Source organism: Corvus hawaiiensis, chromosome 4 (assembly GCF_020740725.1).
Source record: "Corvus hawaiiensis isolate bCorHaw1 chromosome 4, bCorHaw1.pri.cur, whole genome shotgun sequence".
Taxonomy (NCBI): Eukaryota; Metazoa; Chordata; class Aves; order Passeriformes; family Corvidae; genus Corvus; species Corvus hawaiiensis.
In genome coordinates, this window is record NC_063216.1 from 42,154,753 (window position 1) to 42,169,190 (window position 14,438).

Consider the following 14,438-nt stretch of genomic DNA (forward strand, 5'->3'; position numbering starts at 1 on the left):
TAATTTATGTGGCCAGTCCAGACAGTATGAAGAGATATCTGTAGCTCTGTATTGCTCCAGGCTTCTTCAGAGACTTTGTGTAGTGAATTTAAAATTATTTTTCTCTCACTTGCGAAGTGATTTTGGATTTTTCTCTTAAAAATGCCCAGATCCACAGCTCACTGGTTCAAAGATAAGACTTATATCTCTTTAAAAGGTTTTCATTCATCCAATAATTTTAACTGCTGTACAGGGAAGGAAACACGCAGACTTTATATTGTTAGCAGGCTGCTCCATGCTCCTCTAGGTTGTTTGTTGTTTCTGCATTCAGTCTTTCCTCACTGCATGAGAGCAACTGTGACTCTGATGACAGGCTGTGACACGCAGGGAGATCAGCAGAGTCCTCAGGGATAGCAGGCAACTTTAATCACTAGAGTAGATGAAAATCAGAATGAAAACATGTTGCTGGGAGTAAAAAAAAGATTCAGTTCACGGTGAATACTGGAAGGGAAAGACAGGATGCCTTAGTATCTTTGGCTGTGATGGCTGCTCTGTTCTTTAGCTCTCTCTCTCTTTTTCCAGATGAGTTGGGCTATGAAGGTCAGCTTTCTGTGCTCTCTGAGTAGAAGAGGTACTTACAGCAAGACAAATCTAAGTTTTCTAAAAGTCATTCAATATCTCTTGACACCTTACTTAATAATTACCTCAGATGACCCAAGGCTGAAGTCACTATCAGCACTGCTACAACAGCTATAATGGCAAACTACTGTCACCTTAACGACTTCATGTATTGCTAAGTTTAATGAAAAATGTGCCACTTCAGTGAGGCCAAAGATACCAGAAAATAGGTTTTGGGAAATAACGGTATTACCTCAGAAATGTCATCTCCTTGGTGGTTGAAGAAATTAATTTCATAAAGGTGTAAAAATCCTCATAAATATTTGACAGCTTTATGTAAATGCAATAAACCAAAAGTGTAGGGAGAAGAAATGAAACTCATTTTGCATATATGATGTACAACAAAATTATAGCGCAGATGAGGACAAAGTGACTTATAAATGTTAAACACATGGTTTAATATCTAATATGGCAACAGTGGCCCTGCTGAGAGAGTATGCGCAGTACTGTGACATTATGGGCATCATGGCTGGGGTCGGTTGTGAATGAGCAGTGCACAACTCTCCTTCCTTGAAATCATGTGTTGGAGTTTGTGGGCTCAGTCAGAAAAAAATCAGAAAATGAGAAATGTTTGTGAATCACATTTGTGACTGTAAGAATTGTAAGTCTAACTCTTGGAAGCTTAACACCAGTAAGAGTCTGTTTACCTCTACTGAAGGCTTTTCTTCCCTAAAGGGTTGAAGTTACTGTGCAGAAAGCTTTGGCCCATAGATGCTTTCTGAGAACTGCAGGTATCTTTTATTTGGCCTAACTTGACTTCCAATTGCTGTTCAGCTGAAATTTCAGATTCAAGCTCTTCTCATCCCATTAAGGGTGGAAAGACAGCAATCTGTGAGGTGATCCGCTGAGGACCCCTCAGCACATCCAGACAGAGGGCTGGGTGCTGCCCCCATCCATGGCTGGCTGTCCCTCCCTGTCTCCTCTCCCCCTCTGCCAGACCGCATTCAGTTAAATATGCAGATTGCTGCAAGATCCAGTATGCTTGTTCACTGCACAGGCACACTGGGGGACCAAAAAAATCCTCTCTTTAAAATCTCATGATGCTAAAGTAGACAACTGATGCTGTTCTTGAACATATGTTAACGTAAGCCACGTTGCAAATAGTATATTATAGTTATGCCTGCCAGCATCTTCTCCGATGATGAGTTTTATCATCCTGTTGACCCTTGAGCACAGGTTTATTCTGACATATGTAAGACACATGTGCCTGGACCTCCTCCTTCAGCACAGAGCTGCTAAGACAATGTTGCTGGATGTCAATTTAGAGCAGGTTTTACTTTTGCTTGTAGTAGATATCTGTGCGCAGAGAAGCTCCTGGTGCAGATCCTGCCCTTCCTATTCTACTGATTTCCATGGCAAACTGGGGCCTTTGGCTTGCTTCCCTTCTCTGCTGGCAGCAGGAGGAGGGTGACCCACCATGGGGGGCCTGGACCACATTGCAGGAGCTGAGGGGATTGCTAGCACTTCTGCCCCAGCTGTCCACCCTGCCTGTGGCACACGGACAGCTGGACGGGAGCTCTCGCAGGCTGCTGAGGGATCACTGACGGTGAAGCGCTGCTCTCTAAGCCGTGGCAGCTGGGCAGCTGCTGGGAGAGCAGCTCAGGAGGCCATGCCGGGACTGGCACGGACAGCCGGCACCGGCAGCCCGGCAGCTGTGGCTGCCTGTGGGTCACAGCCCTTGTCAACCTTCTCCGAGTATTAGAGCTGACCCCTCAGCATAGGGCACGTTTGGGCTTTTCCATTTGTTTGTCTTCCTTGGTCTTGTGCTATAATCTTTTTCCATCATTTCCACCATTGCAAGCCATTCATAAGAATTAATTTCAGAGCATAAATCAGAGCTAAATGGACTAAAGGAAACTGAAGAAAGAGCAAAAATTGATTTGATGCTGTAACACCAGTAGGCATGCCAGATTTTCAGGGAAAGAGCTGAAGACTGCGTTAGATTGACTCATCACTATGTTTGCAGCTCTGGGGAAGTTTGCAGCTGGTTGGGTAAGTACCCTGAGCAGAGTAAAAATTGTTGAGTAAAGATGAAAATAAATCCATGCCAAAGGCATACGGGCTTGTTCTGTGCTGAAATTTAGACAAAGGCTGTTATGAAGTTGTTTTCTTAATGTCTAGAGCCTGTTTCAGACCATGTTCAAATAGATCTGCAGACTGTGCAAGCTCCAATATACAAGTTTATTTTGATGTATGTGTGAGATTTCTCAAAAATCTGCCCATGGCCAAATGACTAGGGTACCCTTTAGTAAAAGAAGAAGTATGAGGCTGCCCACCCGTCAGCTACAGTGACTCTAGCTCCTAAGTCTCTCTGACTGTGACATTGCTGTAAACACAGCTGCCATCATATTTGGAAATAAAAATCCCATCAGGTCCTGCACAAGGGATGGGGAAATCCGAACCACAGATTCAGGCTAGGCGTAGAATGGATTGAGAGCAGCCCTGAGGAGAAGGACTTGGGGGTGCTAGTTGACGAGAGGCTTGACATGACCCAGCAATGTGCACTCAAAGCCCAGAAAGCCAACCATGTCCTGGGCTGCATCAAAAGGAGTGTGGCCAGCAGGTGGAGAGAGGTGGTTCTCCCCCTCTGCTCTGGTGAGACCTCAACCAGAGTAGTGTGTCCAGCTCTGGGACCCTCAACATAAGGACACGGACCTGATGGTGCAAGTCATGAGGAGGGCCATGAAGAAGATCAGAGGGCTGGAGCACCTCTCCTATGAAGATAGACTAAGAGAGTTGGAGCTGTTCAGCCTGGAGAAGAGAAGGCTCCCGGGGCACCTTATAGCACCATCCAGTACCTAAAGGACCCTTAGAAGAGAGCTGGAGAAGGACTTTTTACAAGGCTGTGTAAGTGATAGGACAAGGGAGAATGACTTCAAACTGAAGGAGCGTGGGTTTAGATTGGATACTAGGAAGGAATCCTTTACTGTGTGAGTGGAACAGATTGCCCAGAGAAGCTGTGGATACTTCATCCCTGGAAGCATTCAAGGTTAGGCTGAACAGGACTTTGAGCAACTTGGTTTAGTGGAAGGTGTCCATGCCCGTGGGGGGACTGAAACTATATGGTCTTTAAGATCCCTTCCAACCCAAACCATTCTATGATTCTATGATCTCATCAGGAGTCTGAGCCATAGGTTGGACCTCAGGTGCCTTGAGGTGTCCAGACAGCACGGGATGTTCAGGTAGAGCCTCTTCTTCACTAACCCTGGCCTCAGGGACATCATTGTAGGGGACTTTTTAGTCATCTATGCAGGAAGTGAGGAGCCCAGGACTGGGTCAGGGTGGCAGTCCAGCAAACTTCTGGGTTCTTCTGTTTAATTCAATGTGCTTTTTACTTTGGTGTTGTACTAGTGCTGTACTTGTTTACTTTCGTGTTGCATTCAGCGTCAGGCACAGAACTTCCTCTGTGCTGCATAGGTGGCAGGGTAGTAGATCTGGGCACATGTCTGGCCTAAGTGCTCTGCCATCAGCCTCACAGGGCCCTATACACTGGTGAGGGCCACATGGCCCACGTCGGGGCAACAGGCTGGAGTGTTTTGTTCAGCAGGAGACTGAAATGGGTCGGGTGGCTCACGTGTGTGTGGGTGTGCACAGCTCAACACACGTCCTTAACCCAGCCTGTTGGTTGGGTGAGTGGAGCTCCAGTAACAGACTCCAGAATCACCCACCACGTAGGCATACCCACCCCCGTGTCCTTGGGTCACTCTCCTCTGGGTATGCACTCAATCTTTTGCATTGCAAAGATGATGCTGGAGGACATGACGTGCTCTTGGCATCTCACCTTTTATTTTTTGTATGTATCTTACTTAAACCTGAAAATATGAAATTAGCCCCAGCTAGTTGTTTTCTCAGTCTTTGGAAGACTGTGTTGCAGAAAGCAGTGACACATGAATTGCTTTACTTTCAGGACATTCTACTGATAGAGATTTTTTTCCTAATTGTTCTTCTATTTTTTTTGATTCTTCGATTTTATCCAGCTGCCAACTGACCAGGAAACTGTAAATATACCAGAATTTCATATCAGTAAATAATTGTGTTTATTTATTGTGTTTCCTTACAGTTTGCTCCAGCTTCAACTCTGACCTAAAGCAGAAAGCACAAGAGGAATTGCCTGAAGTGAATATGGGTTTCTAGGTCAAACAGACCTTTGGGGCTGAAATTACAAGTATGCATCTTATTTGTCCCAGCTGTTGAGGTCTATGTTTGTTTTGTAGTGACTACTTGTGTTCTGATAGTTCCAATTAGGCAAGAAGATACTGCAGCATAAGAAGTCCTGAGGAATTTATAGTCTACTTGTGGCTGAAGTGAAACAAGCTAATGACACAAGCAATAGGAAGGAAGGTGGGAGGAACAGCAGGGATAACAAAAACAGGATTGCGTGGTTATATAGAGAGATATATGTGGGTAGACTGTGGTTCTGAATCACATGCAGAATGGATACTGCTGAAATCCAAAGAGCTGACACAGCACTGCTCACCCTTGTACACCAAGGTTCTTGTGGACAGCAGGGTCAGACACTGAGGGCATGGACCTGGAAACACAGCCCAGGGGAGTTGCAGGAAGCTGGCAACGAGTCCCTTGCTTGTAATGATGCTGTGAGAGACCTGGAAAGAAAGGAACTCTTCCAGACCAAATTATAGCATAAAGTATTTTGGGAAGACTGGTGATAACATGAAAGGGAAAGGAGGCAGACTACCAAATGACCTTTACTTTTTGACTCACAAGGTTTTTTTTCCTGTTGCTGTGTTTACCAGCTAATGTTATAAAGTCAACATTGCTTTTGATGTGTTCCAAGGTATTATCAATGGTGTGCACACTAATTCATTCAGGTGGGTGTAGGCAATAGTCTAGGAACAATTTTATCTAGGCTATAGTCTATAAAATGGCTGCTGCTGATTCATACTGCTGTTGTTTGCCTTACAGTGTTTTGCCAATATTTGCCTACATAGCACTTGCCTAAAGATGATATCTTAATCAAGAAATTTTGTATCTTGATGTAATCCCTCATGTCCATGGCAATTTTTTTTATTGAAACACTTGCATGTAAGACCCACAGCCAGTCTTGGTCCATCAGGAAGAGCATACAAAAGCACAGCATCAATTCAGAAGAATTTTGTCATGACAAAAATGACATTTAACATGAAATGATGCAGAGAGATGTGCTGTCAAACAAGGAAGAAGCAGAGATAGGTCTTTATACAAACCAGTAGGTTTTTGACTCTCTTGTTTTTAGAAGGTGGACATCACATTTGCTTGTGAGGTTCCTGGAGAAACATTTGCAAGATTTGTGATAACTGCTCTGGCTGGAGAGCTGGTGGGAAGGGGCTGGTACTGGTGGTCCTGAGTTCTCTCTCTCCTTGGCTAGGTACCGTTTTGCTCCTTTCTCTTCATTTATCTATCTGAGGGAACCGTGCTTGTGTAATAGCAATCTCTTGTTAAATTCTAAGGCCCACGTATTGCCTTTTCCTCTCTCTGGGCAGAGGGAGAAGTGTGAGGATAGGAGCACACTATGAGCTGTTCAGATTTAGCCTGCTCCAGAGTGTATTTCCCTTCTGGGCTTGAGAGTGGAGAGAAGCTGCCTGTCGCTTTCTAGCAGGTGTATGGAGCATGTTCAAAAGGTGCTTGCATGCTTGACAGATGCTTTCCTTTTCTCATTTGCTTTCATTATTAAAAATAAATAGCAAAATACCAAGGACCAGAGTGCCTGTATACATTTCAAAATTCAAATATACAAATATGATTTCTTCCTACTTTGATGGAAATAAAAAGAAATTATGAGAAATTCATTCATTTTGCACCTTTAAAAATATTTTAGATGTGAATTCGGTTATTACTTTCTCCCTCTTTAATTTTGTGAAGCCTTGAAGTCAGGCCATCAGAATACTCAGTACAGCAGTTGAAAAAAAGTCAGAACAGGGAATACCATGCCTTTCCATCAATGCTGTGCCACCCCAGCTGCTTAAACTGCAGCTCCAGCTGCAGGCTGAGCCCCATCCCGTTGCCATCAAGCGCTGCTTCCTGGGCCCAGATTTCATTTCCATGCTTGAGTAAATCCACCCACATGCCAGACTAAGTCCTGCTGTGCCTGACATTTCTGTTCTGAACAGGCTCTGGGATTCAGGAGCTGCCTGGAAAACATACAAGTATGATTCAGCCATGCAGGTCTGCTTCCTTACTGTTTGTGTTAGCAGAAAGGAAAGCCAGAGGGGAGTTCAAAGGGAGACCCACTGAGCTGAAATGACATTTAGAAAGATCAAGCATCACAGCCTTGTAGTTGGACACAGTCAGTCCAGAGCATTTTATTTTTAGGGAATCACACCAGAAACTAAAATGGCTCATTAAGAAAAATATACTAGGAGAGAAATGCAAATCACTGCTCAGATTTTCATGCTGCAAAGAACATGACAGAGCTACTCAGGGGCTACACAGGGTCTACTCCCTGTGTGGCTTTGGACCCCATCTGAAGTGACATAATTTTTTTGCAGACTTCTGCAGAATTGTCATTGTTACTTGACCACGAGGTCTTTTGGCCACATTCAGCACTTGCAAGATAAATCCAGAACTAAGGACCCAAGTGTCTGGAGAATTCCACAGAAATTACACTGGTGCTGCCTGCCCCTGCAAGGCAGGTATTTTAGAATCACCTGAAGTTAAACCACCAGCTGAACAGAGATGGGGGAAAAGTAGGCTCTTTTTCTTGTTTAAAACTCCAGACTGTTGTACATATTGTGAGGCTAATTGCAAATGCTGCTTCAGTTTCTTGGTTTATTTCTCATAGGGGGAAAAAATCTGATGCAGTTCCTTTCTGTTTCCTATCACATAATTAATGTACCAGATGGGCAGATGAGCAAGCAATTCCTACCCCTTGTTCCACAACCTCAGTCCATATCTCTGAGCAAGTCAGATCACCCATCCAGCCCTTTGTGTGTTTAGCCTGAGATTTTCAAGACACCATTTGGTGTGAGGTAAATTCCCTTCTAGTCTTTGAAATCCTTCCCTAGGGAAAAGGAATGCAAATGTCCTAGGCAGAGACTGTGTGCCATTGTGTTTGTAAGGCTGTGACATAAATCTTGGTTTTCACCAAGCCTTCAGGTGTTTGTGCAAGGCTAGAGCCATCATGATAATCCTTCTTTTCCATGCTCAGTGGGAAAGAAAACCAGGGATTGACAATAAATACTGGAAGAGCAGAGGGGTAAAAAAAGGAGAAGTATACTAAAAGGAGAGAGAAGTAAAAAAAAAAAAATCCAGGACAAGAACAGCAAATAGAAAAAAGGGCTTTGCATGCAGGAAGGAGAGAAAATGAAGCAACAGCACAGTGGGAAAAAAATAAACACAAAAAATCAGAAATACAACTACTAACAGGTGGAATAGAGCAGATGAAGCAAAAGGACAAAAGAATGGTTCATGAGGGAACAGAGAAAAGAGACAGCAAAGGGAACAGTGTGTACTGATAGCTGAGCACTCAGGAAAATTCAAATGATGGTGTTTAAAAAATCCTCCTGTGTTGCTTGGAATTAGGATGCTTTTGGCTCTGCTGGAGGACTGAGAGGGAAAGCCAATCTTCTTTGATCTGCTCCAGTGGTGCAGAATGACTCTAAGGGAATGTATCAATTAAGAAAATATTGAAATTGCTAGTACAGCATTTCACATATCTTAGGTTCCACTGAAAGTAGGTTGCATTGGAAAATAAATGAACCATAATACTGGCATGACAACAATCCACCGAGCTCTTTGTGGAAAAGGGTAGGAAAAGGTATAGTTGTGTATGTTCTGTGGATCTTAATGATGACCACTGTGTTAGAAAATTGCTGTGCTTTTTGTTGCTAGGGCTCACCTCCCACAGTAGCAGTGTAAAACAGTGCTTCATGAATTTGGTAACCTTTCTCCCCATGAAAATATATGCTGAACTCCTACCAGTTAATTTCCTTAAGGCATGAGCAAAAAAACAGATTCCTGGTGAAAAATGTCAAATATCAGACAAGATTGGTCATAGGAGGAAAACTGCAATGTTTAGAGGCTGGTGATGACAGATTTAAGGCGATGGAGATATAGAAGATTAGTTTATCACAGAATGGCCCAAACTTTCGGGTGTTTAAACTCTCACAGTTCTTCATGCAGTACTGGATCTTCATTCTTGCACAAGGTATCCTGACACCCTGGCTGTGAGTTAAAGTTTTCTATTCCTGATGTACGCATGGGAAAAATAAGGGTTGAAAAATTCCTAATGGTAAACTCATTCCCATGTCTTTGTGCACCTAAAGAAGTGCTTCCCACTCCCTGCTGTTATTTATTTAAACTGAGACATTTCAAAAGGGCTTTCAAACATAGAAACTTCATTTTCTTTACCTAAGGCCACATAAAACATGACTGGAGATCATTCACCCGATCCATCAGGTCCATGGCTACTCTGTTATCTGGCTTCACCAAAGAAGAAATCATTTAATCTGCTTCCATCTTTGTCCTCTCATGAGTCTGCTGATCCCAGCTTCTGTTGTTCATCTGGGTTATCGGGAGCACCGTGTATAATGCAGAGTATGAGGTCAGTTGGGAGCAGAGAGGAGTGTTAATGCTATGAGTCCTGTACTGACTGCAGCCTGTCATAGCTGTGCTGCTGCCTCCAGCCACATATGCACTCAATTTCCTTTTCCTGGCACTGTATAGAGTGGGAAGATCTTGTCAAATAGCTTGATTAATATTTATCTTTGACAAAGATGAGGAAAGGAGATGTGGATCTGGGTGTTCTTTCTTTTTTAACCATAGCCAAGTAACAATTATAGGTACATCTTTTATGATGTGATTTTTTCCTGAATCAAAAGTCAATAGAAAAAACATCAGGTACAGCAATATGCAGGAGCATATCCAGATTTATTCTGCTGTGGAAATAAAATGGGGAAATAACACTCTCAGCAGCAGTGTGTTATCAGCCTTCAAAATTCCCATGAGGAAATTATGTAAATCTCTATTCTATTTCTAGTCAAAGTCAACAGACTTGTAGGAGAGTCAAACAAGGGTACTTCCAGATGAATCAAACAAGGGTAATATATGAGTAATGTGGAGGAACAGTCTATCTGCCTTCCTGGTTGCAGGTGTTGTACACTGCACTTCCAGAGGCTGTTCAGGGCAATGGAAGGAAGAGCTGCACAGATAACCAGTACAGCTGGGACACAGTTCCAGAAAGCTGGAAAAGAACTGCAGTTAATTTGGGTGTTGAGCTATCATTTCTGTATTTTTAACTATCTGCTTGTTAATGAAATGTCATTTTAATACAGAAATGAAAATAATGTTTTCCTTTTTTTTCCTGAAAAATATTAAAATAAAAGAAGCCGAGGACTATTCAGAGGGACAACTGTGTTAGAGTTTTAAACCAATAGGATTTGATAAATCATTAAGTGTATGGGTGTACCCAAACTAGTAGGTTCTGTACAAAGAGAAGGCTCCAGTCAAAACTTCTCTCCAGCCCAGCAGATGATTTGTTAATAGGAGGGGTGTTTTGCATGCCTGGCTGGAAGTTATGAAAGGAACTCATAGGGCACAGGACAGAAACTGTGGAGGGAGGTTTCTCAACAGCCCATTGAGAGCAGTGACCCAACACGGGCTGGAGAAAGATGCAAACAGGTAACAACAATACAGCCAAGGATTAGGATCTTTTGGCCTGTACATTTCCTGTAGGTGAATACAAGAACTGAGCAGCTCTGCTCAGAGTTAGCCACCTGTTTGCTCAGCATTGCAGAGGGCAGCCAGCTTTTCATCATTGATTAGATAGCCAAAAATGTGGCCAACACCTAACTGGGTGCTAATGCCATGCTGCCCGGGTGCAGCATAGGACTCCTCCCACAAAAGGGTCACTGCCAGCAGCAATGCCTCATGTTCCTGTGTGAAATGTTCCTCCATTCCTCCCCGTAGTCTCTCTGTTCCAGGCCACAGGTCACTCCATGTGTTCTCAGTGCATGGTGGACATCTCCTTCTGCTTTTCAGATCATTGTCTCAGCAATCTATCTCCCGTGGTTTCTCAGGACTTCCCCTTTCTCAGCAATGGTCTGCTCCTCACCCCGCTGTTTTTGCTGGTGAGAAGGTATGAGTGGGGTCACCTTCTCCTTTGAAGATATGGTCCCCAAAACCACTGCCTCCTCATGCCTTCTGCTCAGGAGAAATGAAATCCCCCTCCTGGACCCAAAGCCAAATCTGCAGGGGAAAGGGCTGCTCTGGTCCTACCTGTACCAACCATGCTGCCTGTAGCAAAGAAGCAAGGGGCACCATTATATACCAAAAAAACTTTTTGGCTTGTATTTGTACATTCATCTGGGGGGGGCTTTCATTCCTTTATTGTATTTATAGATCCCCAGGCTTGGGAATATTGCTTTAAATGAGGCAAATGGTAACAGTTGAAGCTAAATCCCAACACCTGCTTTCATAAGCTGTAGCTGTCATCTCTGTTCAGCTGTTTTCCATTTTCCTTCACAACAGGCCTGCCCATTGTAATCAACACACAAATTCTCATTGGCTTCATTGGCCAGATCCAATCTCCCTGGAAAAGCTCAGGGTTAGGAAATCTGCACCACTGATCATAGGGGCATGGACAAAACATGAAAGTTTTTGCATGGTTGTTGGGCATCATTGCACAGTGTTTGCTTCTTCTCTTCTTTTGTTTGACTGCAGGTGGAGGTGTGGCCAACATCTCTTGAAAGAGGGCCATGTGCTCTTTTAATATTTTACTTGAGCCTCTTGTATCCATAGAACAGAATGACCTTTTAACTGTGTCTCTTGTCTAGCTTCATTCTCATGGTCAATGAATCACACCACAAGCTTAGATTGACCGAGTGTGAAAATTATGCCATAAGGTCATCTGTCTCTTTGAAAAAGCAGCTGTTCCATTTTTTCTGTCTAATTGAGTTTGCCCTGCTGAGAAGGACATGAAGTTTCTTTTATATTTCAAAGTGATGAGTTCTTTGCATAATTTCAGTGAATTTGGAGCAGGAGAGGGACTGCTTCTACTTATTGCTACTTCATTCTCAGAGGAAATGTAGGAGGCTGATTTAATTATCGATGAAATATAACTCACACAGGCCACTTAATGGCATTCCTGCACCACCGTGATGTGTGGTGATGAGAGCCCTCTATATTTCACCTATTGCTGTCAGGTTGGCATTAACCTGGACTGCTGCAGAGGCAGTGTTTGCATTCCCCTGGAGTAAAGAGCACCTGTACAAGAGACAATTCTCCCATTCCTCTTTGGCTATATAAATGGCAAAACGGTGCCTCATTATCACATTTCCCTGCAGTAATGTACAAGGGAGAATGGAAGAGAAAGAAATATAAACAGAACAAAAATAAAAACACAACCAAAAAAAAAAGGAAAAACAAAAAAGCCAAGCCCCTCAAAAACCAAAGAGCTGCTAGAAGGCTCTCTCCTTTCCTGCTACTTCTAGCAGGAAATAACCAAAGCTGAATCACAGAAACTTCATACTGCTCTGCCTATCCTTAAGCAAGCTTGCAGGTGCAAGTGCTGTCAAGGCAAGGCTAAGACTATGACTCAAGCCATTTTGAGATAAGGAAGCAAAACTGCTTCTCCTAGAGTCATAAAAGCAAGACAAGGTCAAATCTATGAAACCTTTATTTAGCTCATTAAATGAAAGCAATACAGACTGTGTAAAACACTTTCTGCAGCTTCTTTACAGAAGTGAAGCTTTTTTCAGATGAAGCTTATCAGCCTCAGTTCCATCCTGATTGTTATGCAAGGTTTCAGCCAGGTTTGCAGACTATAAAGTGACCAGCCTCCTGAATAGAAAAGTACAGGTTTATGCCAATGTGTGCAATAGTATTGTGCTTTCCTAGAAAAAAGCCCTGTTGCTATTCAGAGCAACAATTTCCACAGTCAGTACTGTCACTATTCTGATCAGCACTATGGTTTATCAGTGAGGACATGAGGGAGACCACTGTGGAGCCAGCCTCACTGGGAGAAGGGGAAACAGGTACTTACCAAGGGTCCCTCTAGCCTTAATTCTGCCTCCAGCAGTGTCCACATCCAGAAGTCTAGGAAGAAGCTTAAGCAACTGGATAAATGATCTTTTCCCGGTGATATCACTTGTTTCTTTTTCCTTTCGTTCTCTGAAAAAGACATTGCAAACCATATAGATCACAATTTCTTAACAGCCACATTTTCTCTATTAGCAACTTCATTTTGAAAATAATTTAGCTCCTGATCCCTCCCTTGCTGCTTATTCCAGCAAATGTACCAGCTTCAGTGAGGAGGCAGTTCAGGGTCCTAGCTACACAGAGACCATCATAGATGAAGAGTGCCAGATCCTATTAATGGTTTTATGCTGCCATAATAAACCTATACTTTTTTATTATTGCCCTTAGCTTAGATTCTTCATCTGTGCTCAGTTATAATGCAAGTGGAAAGTTGTATCAGGGAAGTGGAATAGGCTAATAACTTCACCCTGGTGCCTTTAGCCACAACATCACTATTGAATTCTCTAGACATTTAATAGGACTGAACGTTGCTGGAATCTTTTTTGCTAAAATAATATGAACTTTCTTCCAAGGTCACTGCATTCTTGGGTAGCCAATAAGCTTTGATGATCATTAATAGCTAAAACAAGCCTAAGCTTTAATCAAAGGTGCATTAAGTCACATCCTGTTGTTTGGCTCTATGATTGCAAAACTAAAATGACTGAACACAATGTGGCAACATACATGGTTTAGTAAGCACTGCTGCCAACTGTTCTTGGCATAAAATGAGTGGACTCATCTTGAAAATAGGCCTCTGTTCCTTAAAACTGGGGCAGAATTCAAATGCCTGCCTTGCTGACCACTACCCACATCATTACCAGTGTTACTTGTGGAGCACCAATGCACACTTTCAGAATGGATCTGCAAAAGATGTGTCCTGTTGAGCTGCTGTATTGCAGTAAGATGAAATCACCAGTATGATCAGATAAACCTGTAGACTACGAGTAAACCTAAGGCAGACTACGAGTGTTTTGGGAGGTCTGTCTGTGTAAACAATCTGTCTGAGCTGAGCTCATTCTTTCTGGAAAGTAAAATACTGCGTACTCATTTTGTTGGTTCCTTGGGGATGTGCACTCCATTATCCTAACCGTGAAACTAACAGGTGTCAGGAGACAGAAAGTATGTAAGGGAGAAGAGCAGTTTGTATGTGGGGAAGGATTACTAATGAATGGTGTTCTCCTGAAAAGGCTTGCTCTGGACACTGGATACATTGCTTTTCATTTCTTTGTAATCTTAGCTAAGTTATACTATGTGAGAGAATAGATTTACATTTTCCCACTCAGTTTTATGCAAAGGGGATGGTAACTATTCAGTTTTTGACTGATTTTCCTTCATTATTTCATGTCACGAGAGGCTACGACTGTAAGATGATAATGCAGAAGGTCTGTAACTGGACCCATGCTAAGTGCTGGGTTGAGCTGGATATGGCACACATTAACTCCCCATGCATGGAAGTCCTGTAAAGATATTCTGGAGCTGTACAGCACCCCTTTCTTCCATGCCTTAATACATGTAATTGTTCTGAATAATACAGTCCTAACTGAGAAGTAAGAGAGTTAGAAATGACCCTTGGTTGTTCTGTAGAATTGCACCCAAATCACTGTCTTAAACATTGGAAGAGATCTGATTTTATCCAAATCCTGCTGGCACTCTGTGAAAAATATATTATTCTGAATAATAATAATGACTGTACTAATCATATATAAATTTCTAGTGGATTAGAGACATTAAAGAAACGGAAAAAAAAAGAGAAAAAGATGTAAAAAAAG

The 14,438-nt window shown here is 42.7% G+C and overlaps 1 long non-coding RNA gene across 2 annotated transcripts; it reads right to left on the bottom strand.

Moving 5' to 3' along the window:
* Positions 1-12,250: 12,250 nt before the first annotated feature.
* On the bottom strand, positions 12,251-13,021 carry LOC125324367. Of its 2 annotated transcripts, XR_007202948.1 has the most exons (3): positions 12,891-13,021; positions 12,635-12,762; positions 12,251-12,432 (listed from the first exon to the last, which is right to left on the bottom strand). It is a non-coding gene; the product is annotated as an uncharacterized LOC125324367 (long non-coding RNA). The 2 variants fall into 2 exon arrangements; XR_007202947.1 differs by lacking the exon at positions 12,891-13,021 and having other exon boundaries at positions 12,635-12,877.
* Positions 13,022-14,438: the final 1,417 nt, after the last annotated feature.